This window comes from Sylvia atricapilla, chromosome 1 (assembly GCF_009819655.1).
Source record: "Sylvia atricapilla isolate bSylAtr1 chromosome 1, bSylAtr1.pri, whole genome shotgun sequence".
Lineage (NCBI taxonomy): Eukaryota > Metazoa > Chordata > Aves > Passeriformes > Sylviidae > Sylvia > Sylvia atricapilla.
This window is the reverse complement of record NC_089140.1, coordinates 12987323-13002236: the sequence shown is the minus strand read 5'-3', so window position 1 is coordinate 13002236 and position 14914 is coordinate 12987323. Positions and strand designations below refer to the sequence as shown.

Here is a 14914-nt window from a genome sequence, read left to right as displayed (position 1 = left end):
TATGGAACAGTGTACTGGAGTGATCAAAACCACAAATAACTTGTACCTTTACTCAGAAAATTCTTTTTTATCAAATAATGAGGAAGATTAAGCCTAAGTCTCTCTCTTTTTCTGTTTGGATTTTATTCCTACAAGAAATACCACTTTTGTCCACAATCTCTCGTGTATTTCTATTCCCTTGAAATACAAAGAGGCAATGGATTCTGGCATAAATTAGGTAGATTTAATGAAATTCATGAGTTGTAACTTGTGCCTTGAATATAAAATATTTAAGTGAGGTATAAGGTATTTTGCTGATGCCATTATTGTCACCTGTCTGTGTTTTTTCATTCTCTATGCCTGTTTTTGAGACACTTAGGAGCTGTGGAGTCTTGGGAATAACAGTTTCTGTATGCCATATGTAGCAAATCATTCCAAGGTCATATTTTTTTTTAACAGTGTCTTCTTTTAAAGAAGCCGGGCAGACCTACCCTGAAAAATGAGAAAATGGTATTAACTTCCACATTCAGAAGCAGGCTGTTACCTCATATAAATGCTACTTTCCCATTTAATTAGAAAGTGATTTTGCATCTGGTATCAGACAGCATCAAAATGTTGCTGCTCAGTATCACTGGTGAGCATTACAGGTTTAGTGGAAATTGCCTCCCCCTGCCTACCCCAGTAAGGTTTTCCCTACTGAGACACAGATTCAGTCATGAATTCATCAATATTGATCTGGAGGGGATCTTAAAACAAAGTCACTGAAATGTTATTTGGAGAGGTATCAGATTAATCGTGGTCTTCCATTAAGTTATAAATTATGACTGGAATGGGCATTATGATAGAAATTATAAGCACTCCTTAATATGTAAACATTGATGAAAATCTTAAACCTTCTTATAAATTAGCAGAGTATCCATCTCTGTATCTCTCTTTACAGAGACACACATATTTTTTTACTTAGAAATAATAACTAGTGTTACTAGTTGGACAGTGTAGGGTAAGATAAATTAAACAACTCAGTTGCTGTTTTGAGAACTTCTCTTTTTCTTCATATAGTGTAAGTCTTACCTTGTATACCTGGCTTGTTGTGCAAGTCTTCAGGCTGCAACAGTCCCAGGACAGAAAAAGTTTATATCTGTCAGCTAAATGTATACCAATGTAATTTAAAATGTATAATCTTTAAAGAAATCCTTCTGCATGTGTATTGCTTCTTCTCACGCAAGATGACATTGATTATTAGAACATAAACACATGGATTTTGCTCTCTAATTTAAGCTACTTGTCTATGTTTCTTTGTCTGTTATCAGAACAGAGAGAAAATATTGTTTTCTGGCCAGTTGCCTCACCTTTTCTAAACTTTGTTCATGAGTATTTTTGTTAAGTATCAGGTCTGACTGTGTTGAAGCTGTTGCTTAAGCTGGTACTGTCAGCAAATCACCTCTCCACTATGAAAAAGATACTGGTTTTAAAAGATGGGTGAAGCGAAATGAGAGGATTGCCTCCATAGTGAAAATCATTCCATTATAACTATTTCACCTGTAATCTACCCATCCTGAAGAATCATCTTAGGGATCAGGCTATGGTGCACACAACCAGTAAGTAATTTTCTCAGTCAATTGAGCAATAAATTCGTGGAATGTACAATACTGCTGCGAAAAACATACCACTGAAGTCACTCCTGTTTAACCTGAGATTTAGAAGAGTAAGCTATTTAAGTCCAAAACTGTGGCCCTAAGAGTGCCTCCTTAACTTCAATCTAGCCCAGGTGGCACCTAAATTCCAAGAGCAACTTTACTGTTCCGTGGTTCCTGCCACTCTGGTTGCAGCCAAGGTCCAAACCAGCTCTATTTTGGCAGAGCTTGTTGCCATGATCTGTCAGCTTGACTGGGATCCAGGAAGCACACGTTATGGGATCAGAATTACCTGGGACAGCTGATCTGGTAAATGTTTCCACAGCACACAATATCCTTGGACAGCTTCATCTCCTCCTAAACTGCAGTGACAGCAGCTGCTGCTGTGAGAAAAATGGAGCAGCTCCCTTTTATGGAACATTATTGTAGCTAGATATTCATCCAAGAAATGTCTGAGTGGGCTTGTATCCATGCTGTGTACTGCCTTGCAGGGTACCCTAGCTCCTAGAGTAGAGGCTAGACTGAGCTAGCAGGAGAAAATAGTGTTAGTCCTTTAATGTCTTTACATATGAAATGGTTTGTCAGGAATTTGAACCAGAATCAATTCAGTGACCCAGAAGAGAATATGGAGTATTGGTGTGCAGCATGCTCTGTGCAATTTGTCAAAGCAAATAAGCTGTTCTATAGGCTACTTCCTGCAATTGTTGTACAACATTTTCTAGATACAATTTCTTTAGCAAATTTGCCTGAAAGAGCATGAATTAAAATGGCCAGGAGCAAAAACAAGTAGTCTTTCTGATGGCTGTGCCAAAAGAAAATTTCTTGTGACTGTTGTTCTCCATTCCACTGTAGTCTATAGTAAAGGAGGAAGTAAAACTCTTCCTGACTAGGAAATTGTTCCAGCTGTATTTGAACTGTGATGATTTGGACCATGTATGTACAACTTAGAAATTATGGTTGACATTGTGACATTGTCACTATATTGCAAAATTTTTCTGCATATCTGCTTTAGTTCCCGAGTTATTGATGGCAAGATAATGAACACTGTACTTTGCGAATTAGTTTTGACTCGCATATCAGAACGACTAGTGGCATTGGGAAGACTTGTTTTCTTGCAAAGACCTAGAGAATGCAATGCAGAAAATGTCCACACTGGCATTAGCATGATGCCAGATATTAATTTACAGAGAAAGAGCAGATTTTTTTTTTTTTTTGTAGAAAATGAAATATGTAACTGAGATACCAGAGGAGGGTAGGGGAAGTGGTTTGACTCCAAAGGTGCCCTATATCCTTAAGATTAATCCTAAAATCTATGAGAAAGATTTTGGACTGTATGAACTTCTCCCAGGGGTGAAGTCCATAGTGATCAGGATTTGTCCAGAGGTGACACATCTTGGTTTGAATCTCTTCACTTTCAGCTGCTGTGCTTGCATCAACTTCAAGTTTCATGTGATCCCTGAGTTGCACATAACTTTCCTCCTATCCACATTTATGTCTTACTGTCACAAAAGAGGAACAGTCATACAGGATCAGACTAAACATCTGTCTAGCTGGGTATCCTGTTTCTGACAGCAGCCTGGGGTAGTGTATAAGAAAATGTCAAGCACGTAATAGTCCCTTCTTGGTGTAGTCTCCTACCTTCTACTGAATCATGGGTTTGGGACTTCCTGAGCTAGAGATAGTGCTAACATTTTTCATCCCTCCTCACAGTTCCATTAGTGGTGCAAGCCTTAGAGCAGTACTCTCTATTTTTTTAACGAGTCTTTTGTTTAAGAACTTTTTTTTTTTAAGGTGGTATCTTACACAAGCACTCTTTCGTACAATGAACAGCGAAGCTAATATATCTTTTTCCCTGTTTAAATTCCTCTTTGGAATTCTTTCTTCCTTGACATCTACCAGAATAAGTTTGTTGCTAATTTATTTCTGTTTACTGTGTTAGTTAGCTGCTCATTAATGTGAGGGGAAGGGTGTGGGAGATCCCTAGGGAAGCTGCTGGCTGTACAGGCTCCAGCAGGATGGCTCCATTTTAGCTGCTGTGCTAGAGAACAGGGAGGAGTTAAGGTGATCAGTCCAAGACAAAATTTTTGAAAACTAACAGCTCCAGGAGCCTTCAATTCCAGAAATCTCGCATTTCTCTGCTGGACAAACTTGTTGTGCAACCCAGGTCCCAGCATGACAGGAAGCACGCCAATTGCCACTGACACAGGTTTTGAATGATGTGGATAATCAAACAGTAAAATAATTTATTTGGCTTCTGGTTCCCAGCAAGCTGTGACTGATCCTTTTCTAAATCAAACCTTGTCTGAAAAGGATAAATGGTGCTACACTGCACACTGCCTTCCCTCCCCCTTCTTTGCAGCAGGAAGTAAAAGCGTCTGTGGAAGAACTTTGGTGTGAGCAAACACAATATTGAGCCAGGAAATGTTTATGCAAGAGCATGTGAAAACCTGAAGGAAAATGTGGATCTGTAAAAAAATCCTGTACCTAACTACTACATCCTTCTCCTCATCAAATGTAAAGGGATTTAAAATTTCTTGGTATTTCAGTGCACATGGTTTTTAATTAAAACAAAAAAGAACAACAACAACAAAAAACTTCTACAAGCACTATATTTTTGAGTTAGATAAAGTCTTTTTCTCTTCAGTATTTACTTCTGTTGGAGAACTCAATAGACCAGTGTTGGTTTCAGGAAGAGTGGAATCCATATCCTTTGTAGCTGTAGGTGTGTAAGTCTCTGGGCTCCTACATTCGAAAAAGTAGCCCTTACTACCAAACTGTTAAAACTGCAACAATTCTGAGGACAGAATTATCTAGATGTAAACGAATAAGAAGGGAGGAGGTGGTCTCTAAAAACTTCACACATGGGAAAGGAGTAAGAAATATTACTGAGTCATTCTTTGTCACACACTTGCCAAAGCCAGCAATGACAAAGAGTTTGTAATTTTTCCTGTTGCTACTTTTGCAGGCTGATAGGTTTAAGTGGAGCGATTAAGCCTCTGGAACACGAGATGCAGTTTATGTGTCAGCTAATCCAGTGCTGACCCTAACTTTCTAGTCTCTGTGGGAAGGTTCTCTTCTGCTTCAGCATCTTGTCAGCTACTTTTGAATGCACTTAATCCTCCTCATATTTTGTTGTATAGGCCAGGCCAAAAATATGTTCTCATAATTCAGGCCAGGCAAATTAGAAAGGATTTGCCTGCTAGGCAAACTCATTATTTTATTGCTCAAAGGTTTCTCTGTGAAAGCAATGTATTGTTCCTCCCCTGTGTCACAATAAAAATAGTCCAGAATCACCTGCTTTTCCATTGTCCCCTTCATGTCCACTTCTCAATAATTTTGATGCTATGCAGGTCTCTTTTTGCACCTCTGTTTTTCAGATTATTGTCCCCCCTCCATCAACTGACCTTCAGATTTAGGATTCTTCTTTGTTGATGGATGGCATCCCTATTTGCCAGTCATCTCTCAGGGTCAGTCAAATATTGCTGTTCTTGTTATTGACACACAGATAAAAGAATCTGGTAAGTGATCTGTTATAATAAACTAAAAAAGAACTTTCTATCATGAGTAAGTTATGTCCTGTTTTTGAATTCTGCTCCTAAAGTCTTGCTTGCTGAGGTCAATTTTCAATGGATTGATAGTAGGTTAATTTTATGTGTTCTGGTTCTGTACTGCTTTTGGGCACAGGAGGTCGGAGGGCACTTGTTAGAGGCCTAGCAGCAATGCTAACATCTTCTTTTTTGAGGTTTTCAGTCATACAGAATAATATAGTGCTTAAAAAAGTGTCCTCAAAATTTCAGGGATCTGATTTTTGCTTATGCCAAGGAACCCTTCCCATCCTTTGGAACAAAAAACATGGTAATAAACTGGGATTTGGAGGTTGGAACTTTTTTATATGTAAAAAGTTTTGGTTTTGATCCTCATGGATTGGATTAATATCTATCAATAAAGCAGATTCTATGCTGTTGGTTAGGACTGAACTTTAGGCATAATTTTACGAGTTACTGGTTTTGGGAGATAAACCCATGCACATTCTATCTTTTACATGAATGTCTCTGACTTTAAAAAACCCAAGTTACTGCACTCAGGTGGAGTACAGCATTCCTATTCATCCTCTTGTTTCCTTTTTGATTTATTTGAATGAAGGTAGATGTTGAACTACAAGCACACACAAAGACAATGCATGTATGCCAGAACCTCAGTCAGGATTATAGGCTAAAATTAAAATAAAAATTATAACTACATTCAGCTGTGGTTACATGGGAGTTTGCTTGTTTTCTTTAGTGGTTTGTCATTACAGGTTGTTGTTATTGTTTGTTTTTGTTTGTTTGTTCATTTTTTAGTTATGAGAAAGATAGTATTGGTCTCCAAATGCTGAATCTTTTGTTGCATTTCTGATTTGGAAAACTTGCATTGTTCTTCCTCCTCATACTCCTCCTCCTACTCTACTTTTACTACTGCTACTACTTCTGTTAATAATTATAGTTGAGTAGTGTTTAAGACATGCTAACTACAGCAGAATCCACAAAAGAGATGTCTCTTGTTTTTGGGAACTTACCTTCTGACACAAGAGACAGACCAAGACACACAGATGGAAACTGTCGTCAGTAGTACAGGGAATGGAACTGAGTGTGTTATTAGCAATATTGTTAGTGAGGTTTTTGAAGGCTTCAAGTGAAAGGAGAGGATGAAGGAGAGGACAGACTTGCAGAATAATGAAGTTGCCCTCTAGTTATTTCTGGGGATTTCCTGCCTCAGGGAGACAACATTGCAGAAAGCACCAACATGGTTGCTTAGGTGAATTGGAGGCTTATCTGGAGTGCTTGTTACACAAAACACAAGGTTCTGAAAAATGGGCTACATATGCAAGTAAAAAATTAAGTATCTTACGTTTTAATTAGAAGAGCATGCTGTATGACAAGTGATACCCTGATTAGAGTGAAGGAAGGGCATAGGTCCAGTGAGTCATGGCTGAACTCTCTTGGTCTCTAAGGCCAGGCAGCTTTTGGGCACTGCCTTTGTGTGCTGATGGTCTGGAGAGGTGGGGCTGGGTCTTACAGACATCCAGTCTGAATCCACTCCCCCGCTCCTGCTTTATCTTCATAAGGTGGAGTGGCTGTTGAAATATGACTTTGTGTGTGTGTTAATCATCACCTAGTTCATTATGAAACTATTTCTAACGTTTTAGTAGCCCTGTCTGAGATACTCTCTCTCATCCCTGACACATTGCCAAGATCACACCATTTGTATCCAGCCTCGAATTAGCTGTTGTTTTGTACAATGCCATATTGCAGCTGCTCCTAAAGTTGTGGTTGCAAATCCACATTCTGGAACTGTAGGATGATGCTCATGTGCCCATTTATGGGTGCTGCTGATGCTCTGAATTGTTAAGGTATTGATATTCTGCTGTACCAAACACAGAAACTGAGGTTTGGGTAACTATGAGCAGGATGCAGAGTGAGGACAGTTCACCAGAGCAACTTCTAATGAAAGTGGAGGCAGGCTGTTGGCAAGGTGTCACACAGGAATGGCTGAAACTCACCTGACGGGTTCTATGCAAAATTTTAGAGATTTAAATAATTTTCTTGAATAGCTAATTTATCTTGTGTGCTGAGTATTCACTGCAGCCTGTCCATTCATTCCTCTGCCAGATTTATTGTGCTGCAACTCTTTTACTCACCACGTTTGCTACCTATCAAATCAAGATTTTCATTTTGCTTGCCTCCTCTTCCTCACCCTTCCACATGAGGCTTCCCCTGCCCCTGACATGCATTGCAAAGAACTGGTGGCAAGTGTCCTACATGTTGAATTAGAATGGTGATAACGCAGGACTGAGTGATTCAGCTCCTTTGCTGTCCTTTTCACCTCAGTTATGAATTTTAAATAACATTTATTGCCTGGAATTATGTCAATGTTTTACTGGCATGTAGTTTACCATTGGGTTTATTTGTTCTATTTTTAAAACCTAATGCCTGCTATCTTATCCATTGTTTTATAGATGTGTAAAGGGTTCTGAAAGCAGCTACATGGTGGAATTTAGCAGTGCATGATACATTTTATTAGGATTAAGAGCTTGTAAATTAATATCGAAGTTCTGAGAGCTTCAGAATATATCTGCCTGAAAAAATAGCAGTAGTGACTTGATATGATATTTGTATGTTTGCTTTTAGTTTGCAGAATGTCTCTAAGAGACAAGCTTCCTGCTAGCCAATTTATTTTTCAGATAACAGGGACTGTCAAGAAGTACATTCAGAAGGAAAACACAGTAATTAATTTGTCACTGAAACCTGAGGGGTCCTCTTCCTCATATAGGTGATAATGAAGGTTTTGCATGTAATTAGCAGGAATAATTAGCACATTTCTGGTAACAAATAGACTGAGTGGTTCTCTGCAAATAAATTAATTGTTGTGCTAACACAGGCAATTGTCTCTTTATTGTCTGACAATGCCCCTTGTTTGCACTAAAGCCTATTTCCGACCTTAGCAGCTTTTCACAAATAGGAAAAAGAATCGATAAAATTGTACCTCATCCATCTGCTTTTAAGAAACTTCAGGACCACCAAGGGACTTGTTTGTTGAGACTTGTTAAACAATTTATAATCGTGAACGTGTGTTTCACTGTACTAACAAATGGATTGTTGAAATCAAATTAGTGGGTAAACCAGAAAACCCACAATAATCAATCAAATGCTACTTTGGGCATGGAGGAGAAGAAATGTTTCTGAAAAACAATATAGCAGTAAATTCACAGGGAACATGAACAAATCCCAGAATTCCACACATAATCACACAATGAAGTAGTACTGCTTTTACGTGGTAGATGTTCCTAAAAAGGCAAAATCACACTGTGATATGTGCACTCTTTGCTTCACTGCTGTAAAAAGTGAAGGTGACACAGGTCTGCTAAGATGTTCTCTGAGCAGCCTTAGTTTAGGCAAAGCTTCCTTTGCCTATATTCTGTCTTCATTTGCTCTTTTCAGAAGATCTAAAAAGCTACAGCTGAGCTAGGCTTTCCACTTCAGGTGTTTTGTTTCATCCTTTCTCTTTCTCTTTTCTTTTTCCTCCCCGTGCTTCCTCTGCTTAAGCACAACTGTCATCTCAGCAATAAGCTTACATTAGCTTCTGGGTCTCCATAAATATGGAAATTGTTGGTTATGGTGAGGTCTGCAGATAGACTTCATTGCTCCCATGTGCCTGTGGAGGGGGTAGAAGAGGAAAGGGAGAAAATTTAGTTTGAGGATGGGGTGCTATGTGTATAGGCTTGGGTAAAATAATAATTTTTAAGGGAAGTATTGCTGCTTCTATTTTTTGCTTGAGTAGTAATTCTCCAGTCTTACTCTGGAATGGAAACAATGGGAATATAAGTGATAGGTGTCCCTTTTTCTTTGAGGGTAGGGTTACTGTGTTTTGCCAAAAATAACAATTCATTATTTCTCTTCCAAATGAGTATTTATATTCATGTGTGTTTTGATTTTTATATTTTTGTTTTTTCCTTGATTTCTCTAGTAGCCATGGCACTGTGCAATCCAGGTAAATCTTGTAACATAATGCCAGCAATTTTTGGAATTAATGTATCAAACTGCAGCAGAAACCAGTCCTGCATTTTTCAGTGAGAAGTGTTGTTTAATAGCAATGGTTTGATAAAAATAATTAAAAAAAGGAGGCAATCTTCAGTTTCCTAAACCAGTGTTTTTTGGCATTATGCATCAGTGGAAATTTAACCATTGGATCTACACTTCCCCTTTTCCTGCCTTGTTGGAGAAATGATACTCATTGCAGCTATTCTATGGTCTTGTAACAGTTGACATATAATGGGTACAAGAATATGGAAACCACCATCAACAGAAACCTCACATACAAACAGTGCTTTTGCAAGTGTCTGTACCATTGTGAAACTTAAGACCTGTCCAAACATGTGGCTGGTTGATTCCAATCCCTTTTCACCAGTGCATTGCCTGTCAGCCAGACAACTTCTGTTGTGCATCATGTCAGGTGTTGAGTTGTTGGCTATGCTAAGTGAAACTTTGTGAGTATAAAAATAATACCTACTAAAAACACATAAAAATTTGCATCTATCTTCCCAGGGACAACCTGCAAAAAATTTTAGGACTTCCTCTACCGTTTGCTTTTGTGACCACCACTGGTCATCATGCCAAGGTAACTTTTTTTTTAGAAATGGTGCTGTGGAGAGGCATGTAAGCCTTGGATATTGTGCAATCAAGCTTTTTACTTTTTGCAGGAAATTTCTCAGTCCTGAACTAAGATTTGGACTTTATTGTCCACATAGGAGAAAACTAATTTACAATGCTAGCATTAATTGATGGTTTATGTGGAACTGGAGAGACAAATGGTTGATGAAAGCTGGCTCAGCCAGCATAAAGTGGGGAAGAGGGGCTCTGAATGGGCTGACTCAATACTCAGGGTAGGACTCCTGAATTGTTTGGAAAATGTGGCTTCCATGAGATGTGGAGGAGCCTGGAGGTTCAACATTTAACCTCTTTCTGTGTGGGGATCTTTAGGATGCCACTGCTTTGTGGCTTTATCTAGAGTGAATTTTCTGTCCCATTTTTCTTCCCTGTACGTATCCAAGTGCACAGACAGCACTTTCACTTGTGTCGTGCTTGGTGCTCGCTGCTCTCTGCCCCTCTTTAGCTACTCTCAAAAAGCCCCTAGCTGACCAAGATGGTGGCCCTGCGTGAATTAAATAATAGAAAGCTTGAAGGAAAACCAGATTTACGCTAGCAGCAGAGGCAGAAAAGCATTCCAATTTTTCTGATTTGGTGTCCCATCAGTGTCTTCATTGTTGGGCCAATGTGGGGCTTTATGAGTTACTTTGGCCAAGTCATACAACATTCTTCTCAAAGAAGAGCAATATTTTATGATACTTTAAAATTTTCGGCCTGTTTTTGTTACTGCAAAATTCTGTTTCTCTTGTACGATGCTGATTGTCAACAGCTTGAAAAGTGAATTTAAGCAAAGGATTATTCATATAATCCATCACATAGAGGTGGCAATAGAAGCCCTGGTACAGCCTGGCAGAACAGTTGACACGATCTGTGATCCACTCTGTGCTCCCTGTGCTCTCCTGGGGCTCCTGAGCTTTGGATGCCAGTGTATAACCTGCTTCTTGCTGCTCTCCCAGGGCAGCTCTGTCCATGTGTGGGGTGCACAGCAAACCCCGAGGTGGGCTGAGGAAGCCCAGCTGTGTGATTCAGTGATGAGCCAAGATGCATCCATGCCTGTGGGGCTCTCCTGTGGCATGCAAGGCCACATGTTGGCAGCACACTTGGTTCCAGACAGCTCAAGGCCTCAGTGTGTGTTCAGCCACAGGGCTGGGCATCACCAGACAATGTGTTAAGTGGCTGTATAATTTGTACTGGTGACAAATGTTGGCTGAAGAAAGATAAAATCTAGGATTAATATTGTTCTCGTTAAAATGTTTCCTTTGGTGCTAATTCTGCCTGCTGAGATATGCTATTCATATTTGAACTGCTGCTGTACACAGAGTTTGGTAGGATGAACCAAGTTTAATTCTTCAGCTCTTAAACAAAGCATGTGTTTTCTTTTTAAATAAAGTGAAGATTTTTTACTTCTGTTGTTTTATAAATTCTTATATGTGATGACAGCCTTGTGGTGGGGAAATAAATGACTTCTGCCATTACTTGTGTTACACTGTTACATTTGTAACAATGAGCTAAATTCATGTTTTTTATATTTCGCTTTATGAAACTACTTGCAAAACTGTTATCCAATACAAATTAAAGAGTCAGTTGCGGATCCTGCATCTCAGTGCTTTATCTCTATTTTCTCTAAACTGAAATAAATCAGGGTGTGATAGATCTTAGCAAATTTCTGCAGTGATTTTATAACAATTGAATAACAGCAGAACTTCTGGGAATCACGCTACGTGATGGTACATGATAATTGGGGATGCAGACACAAGAATATGTGATGTTTGCCCCAATCGTGTTCTAAAAGTTTTCTAATATAGTCCAAAATCCAGTATAGGAGACAACTTAAGCAAACAGGTAGTTTAACTTTCCATGCTCCTTTTCTCTGAAGGCTCAACAGTACTGATAATTTTCAAAAAATTAACTTCCCGGAATTTGCTTTTAGCCATTGCTGGTAGCCTGACTTTCATAGTAGGATTAACTGAGGACATTTACAAGAGCTGGAAAAGGGTTTTTTTGGCTGTTGTTTAGATTTTGTATTTTTCTCTTGATTTAGTTTTAATCTAATCTCTTCTGGGCACCAAGCAGAGCTGAAAAGTGAGTGACTTTTTATCTAAATTGAAGTGATAGCAATTGATCAGGTTTTCATCATCTGTTTTTGCTGTCATTGGTTCCTTTGTGATCTGCAGTTGACTGAGAGAAATGAAAACTTAATTGAATTCTTTAGTTCTCTAGCTGTTTATTTATGGATAGGTATGTTGAAGCATGGTGATGTAGGACAGGGTTCTCTTTCTTGCTATGAATATAAAGGTTTCATTGATTTCATTAAATGCAGGGACATATTTGGCTTTAATGAAAAAGCAGGATGAAATCTAGCTTTGTATCATGACTTGGGAGTTGGTAATGGTGACTGATAAAACAGAGAGTTGGTCACCTTGGTGAGGTTTCGGGCAATGTTTATCTTCCACAGTTTCATTTTGTTACTGACTAAAGGACTGAGAAGGTTTTTAGAAAATGCATTTTACAAAAATACGCTGGTACCACTACCTTTGTGGAATTTGAGAAATACCTGGCAGAGTCTTCAAAAAATATCCCAACATTTTCTTTTTCCTTCTATTTTGGTTTTCATCTTTAAAAAATGACATTGATTTGGGCATTTTACTTTACAGATTTTGTACCATTAGGACAGCAGCATTACTGTGCATTAAGCAGTCAAGAAGAAAAGCAAAATTCAGCCTTCTCATAGGAAAATTAACCTCATAAATGTTTGTGAGTAATAAAAAGCATGTAAAAAGAATTTTTACAGAAATGGTTCATTTTTCTCAGAGGCCAGAAGTATTAACTTAAACTTTGAAAAGCAGATATTTTCATTGTGTTATGTCACATGGTCACTATAAGGCTATTCAGAGGTATTTTTCCAGCTAGATATATTGTCAGTACCAACTCTTGTAGTCATTGTGCATTGATTCCACCAACACATGGGGAATTCTAGTCCAAGTTAAATATTAATAGAGTTTCCTGCTTGCAAACTCTCTGCTGCTTTTCAGCTTAGCAAATAAACTCCTTGCCCAAGGATTTGTAAAATGGGGGAGGAAAAAGCCCAAATCACCAAAAGAATATCTTAAACTTTAATTTGTTGGATTTTCTTTAGAATGGACCAGGGCATAATTTTAACCTTTTTTTCATTAAGTAATTATATTTCCAAATGTTATGACACTGAAAAAAGTTCAGAGGTTTGAGTGGTATATATGATATTTATTGTGGTAAATGTCCTTGAATTCTTCTTGCTAATTCTCAATATATTTGCAGAGCTGATCTAAGTGTTAGAGCAAACATTGACAGCTCATGTTATTAGGAAGCACAGAAGAAAGATGTAAGAATTAACAAAGACTGCTGTATACCGTGAAGGTAAAGCCTTTTATTTTATTTTTTTTCCCCATGTGTTGGTGGCTTTTCTTCTCTATTGGAAGGCAAAAAATTGTTGTCTCAGAGCAACAACTTTTTTTTTTTTTTTTTTTTTTTTTTTTTTTTTTTTTTTTTTTTTTTTTTTTTTTTTTTTTTTAAATTGGATCTTTACCCATTGCTCCATTTTAATGATGCTCACTGCAGTTGAGCAACAAAACGCCTTGCAACATCTATTCTCTCACAATCTGCAAATTACAAATAGCTGAGCCTTTGTTGGGCATTTTTACTACTCCGGAGGGGTAAAAATAGTTTCTATGAGCATTGGAATTAAAACGTTCCTAACACTAAACCAATGTTTCTAGCAGTCTAGTAAACAACTCTAATTGAAATTATGGGTAGTACTGGAATTTATTTCATCATAGGAAGACAGGTTCTTGGGGCAGTATCTTCTTCTGCCCCCTGACAGTGTTATTAATTTAATTCACTCATCAGCCATTTAAGGTGAATGAGTGCTCTTGGTATGAAAGTTGCTGTGAATGGCACTGTCCCTTTCTTGTTTGCATAGTGTTTATTGCTTTGATAGTAGACAATGAAATTGTATGCAGTGGGCTAATAAAGTACTGTAGACGTCACTGAATGCTGGGATCTAAAGATATGAAAGTATATTTGATGGCAAAGTGGCAGGGTTTAGGGCTGGCTCCTGTGAGAAGCCACCAGAAGCTTCCCCTGTGCCTGACAGGGCCAAAGCAGAACCAACTCCAGCTGGCTGAGCCCATCAGCAGCAGTGGTGGCCCCTCTGAGCTAACACACTTAAGAAGGGAGAAAATTCACTGTTCAAGAGAAAGCTGTAGCTGGAGACAGAACATATGAGTGAAAGAGCTCTGGAGACACCAATGCCAATGGAGAAGGAGTGGGAGGAGGTGCTGGAGGCACAGGGATTCCCCTGCAGACGGTGGTGAGGACCATGGTGAGGCAGCTGTGCCCTGCAGCCTGTGGATGTCTATGGGTAGCTGAGATCCCCCCCAAAGCCCATGGAGTTCCAGAGTGAAGCAAAGATCCCCCCGCAGCCCGTGGAGGTCCCTGGTGGAGCAGAGACCCACCTGCAGGCCATGGGACCCCACCATGGAGCAAGAGAGGCTGTGACCCCATAGAAAGGCCATGCTGGAGCAGGCTCCTGGCAGACCCTGTGGACCCATGGAGAGACAGGATCCCACATTGGAAGAGGTTTGCTGGCAGGGTTTTTTTGTGGAGGACTGTCTCCTGTGGGAGTGACTCTTCATGAGAACAGAAGACTGTGAGGGGTTGTTTCCCTGGGGAGGAAGAAGCAACAGAGACAGAATGCGATGGACTGACCACAACTCTGTGAAAATGAGACTGAGAAAAAGGGAGGGGTGAGGGACAAGTTGTTTTAAGATTTGGTTTTAATTCTTATTCTCCCACTTTGATTTGATTGGTAATAACTTAATTTTTTTTCCTCAAGTTGAGTAATTTTGCCCATGACAGCAATTGATGAGTGATCTTGACCACTTGAGCCTTTTGTTCTATTTTCTTTCCCCTGTCCAGCTGATGAGAGCAATGATAGAGCAGCTTTGGTGGGCATGCAGCCAGGGCCAACCCACCACAAACAGGTACGACACAGATGAGATAATGTCTGTGAACATTCAGAGGGATACCTGTGGATTATTGTCATTGATTGTCACTGCTGCTTAACAAGAAAACAACATAATG

General features: G+C 39.1%; 1 long non-coding RNA gene across 1 annotated transcript in view; it reads right to left on the bottom strand.

Moving 5' to 3' along the window:
- Positions 1–13623, bottom strand: part of LOC136358914 (uncharacterized) — a 161609-nt gene extending 147986 nt beyond the window's left edge. Inside the window, exon 1 of the long non-coding RNA XR_010743179.1 lies at positions 13281–13623. This is a non-coding gene — a long non-coding RNA (uncharacterized lncRNA). The remainder of the gene's footprint in view (positions 1–13280) is intronic.
- Positions 13624–14914: the final 1291 nt, after the last annotated feature.